Genomic DNA, 2,885 nt, shown 5'->3' on the forward strand with positions numbered 1-2,885 from the left:
ACTTCCAAAGCCAGATCTTCCACCGGCTTCTGCTGTAGCACTAGTCATACACAGCTTACCTTAGGAATTGTAACAACGGTTCAAGCTAGAATGCCAGAAACTCTGGAGACATTGCTGCAGTCACTCCAAGATATGGCCCGTCATTAGATGGAGACGAAGGCAAAGTCTCATCAAGATGTTCAAAGGACAAGAGCATCAGGAGTTTCGTGAGCAGCTGCCAAAGTCTTCCCAAGTGACGGGTCACTACGAGTCGTTGCACACCACCAAGATAGAGTCCATGATTGAGGAGTGCTCATTGCACAGATTTGAGAAAAAAAAATGAAATAAATGGAGAGTTCTCAGTTTGACCCTAAGGCACAAAACGAGGCTGTTTGTTTTTGTTAAGCCTGTCTGAAAGTGATGTACCAGTCTGAAACTGCGGAAGTTGTAGCCTAGTTTTAGACACTTTGGTGTAGACTTTTTCTTTGCTTGTCCGGATATGAGGCTGTTGAGGCTGAATTGAGATGATGCAGTGCGTTAATAAAGAAGATGACAAAGCGGAGCCAAAACCCAAAGCAGACCACCTGTGGATATCGAACAAAAACAGTGAAATTTCACAACGGTACCCCAAACTAGTTTGCTTGGGAGGGTATCCACCAACAACAACAAAGTTCAAGGTTCTGTTCCTGCTTTACAACCAAATAGTCAAGATAAAGCTTTATAACTTGACATAAGAGAAGAAAGCATGGCACAAGAAATGTTAGATGCCAAAGTAAATTTGGCCTTCAGTGCCTCCATTTGCCCCGCCGCGGTGGTATAGTGGCTAAAGGCTCATTCACACCGAAGGTGGCGCGGCAAAACAAGATTTCTGAGGCAGCAGGCGGCGAGGCGAGTGCGTGAACCTGTTGGGACCGCATGCCTCCTTCGTCTGGTCGCACGGCAGAAGAAGCGGGCATCTCGCGATTTTGCGCACGTGTCGCTATGACGTGTCAGTGCTTCTCCCAAACGTACACCTACGCCTCCGCTGCGTGGCATTCTGATTGGCTGCGGCAAAGTGACGAGCCTCGGCAGGTGGCTAAAAATTGCTGAGAGCAATCAGCCTTTGCCGCCTGGTTTTTCTCCCGCTTTTGCCGCCTGAAGGGGAGGTTTTTCCCGCTTACCGCGTTGCTCCCTCACCATTTTGGCCGCCCCGCCTTCGGTGTGAACAAGCCTTAAGGTACTCGGCTGCTGGCCCGCAGGTCATGGGATCGAATGCTGCCTGCGGTGGCTGCATTTTTGATGGAGGCAAAAATGCTGTAGGCCCGTGTGCTCAGATTTAGGTGCATGTTAAAAAACCCCAGGTAGTCGAAATTTCCGGAGCCCTCCACTGTAGCGTCTCTTATAATCTTGTAGTAGTTTTGGAACATTAGACCCCACATATCAGTCAATCAATCAGTGTCTCCATTTACCTCACCTGTCATCATCACTCCAAAGGAAGATGGTAACTGGTGCCTGCGCACAGATAACAGAGCAATAAATAGCCAGACACTGCTCATTCCTTTTCCAATGCTGAGAATCAACACCATCATCGATTAAACTGGAGGCTACACCTGCTTTTCTCACAGTTAACACGTGCGTCATACTATAAAGTCACAAAATGCTGGTCATGACTGCCATCACGTTTTTCTGCCCGTGGTCTCCGCGATTACCGGAGCTATCTCCGAGACTTCGGTTCTGCCTTTCGTCGTACATTGAGAGAGTGAAAATGCTTGTATCCTCTCTTGCAGTGTATACGAACAGAAGACAGCCGCCAACAGATCATTTGAGGATGCGTAATAAAACAGTTAAATGTCCAGGAAGCGAGAGATGGATAGAGAATGCAACTGCAAAGGCGAAAATCGCCAAGGGCATTCATGCCTGATAAAGTGAGCTTCGTACCACTCATCGTAAGATACATTGCTCGTGTATGTCCATCGCTCTGACATTATGTGTATGTCCAAATTTAACACATTTATAGACATTACAGAACGCACGTCAGAGTGCTTGCCTCAAAGTCGATGTCATGCGGTGCTCACTGTTGCAGCACGCCAAAATAACTGAAACAATTTTTTGCATTGTATTTGCACTTTTATGAGCTTCCTACTTTTCTGAAGCAATGGTGGATTGACAAAAGAAGCTTTTCAGGTCCTTAATTTTCAGGAAACTGCGCCTCAACACCAGCGAAAGAAGGGGGGCTATGTACACTCGCTTGCGGATGGCTCAGTTGTGGCAAGGGCGGTGGTGAGAGCGCAGGTGGTGGCATTTTTCACAGCGCCGCCTGGGCAGAGTCTGATGTTTATTTATATGTGCTGTTTTCCAATAATTGATGCTTTCTCAGTTGTGGGCTTCTCAGTAATCGGCCGTGTTAAATATCTTTTGTCAAGGTCACTTGTCATTTCATATTGCCCCATTTTCTCGTAGCAATTCACCGTTTCACACACAACTGCCATCGTTGCCTGTAGGAAGGTAAAGGCTATAAGAGGGAATATTGCACAATGCAACAGAAAGACTCGTACTGAAATAATGGCAGTGGAAGCTAACGGGACACAAAAAGAGGAGACGAACAAGCGCAGTTTGTTACACTTGTTTGTCTCCTCTTTTTGCATTCCGTTAGTTTGCACTGCCAATATTTCAGTATGAATCAATACCAACTAGCTCGCTTTTCAACCCTTCTGTAGAAAGAAAGAAAAAATACTAGGTCAGGCATGCTCTCCCAATTTTTTGAAGGACTTCAACAAGGATGCTAGAGATACACACCATCTTATCGTACAAACGGAGAACACTGGGCAACACGCTTTGTTAGGGTAAGGTGCCCATTGGCGTGTAGGACAAGACATTTGATCTACAGTCTAAAAATTGCAGAAATAAGCAGCTTTTGAACACAAGAG

The sequence above is a fragment of the Rhipicephalus microplus genome, unplaced genomic scaffold (genome assembly GCF_043290135.1).
Source record: "Rhipicephalus microplus isolate Deutch F79 unplaced genomic scaffold, USDA_Rmic scaffold_15, whole genome shotgun sequence".
NCBI classification, from domain to species: domain Eukaryota; kingdom Metazoa; phylum Arthropoda; class Arachnida; order Ixodida; family Ixodidae; genus Rhipicephalus; species Rhipicephalus microplus.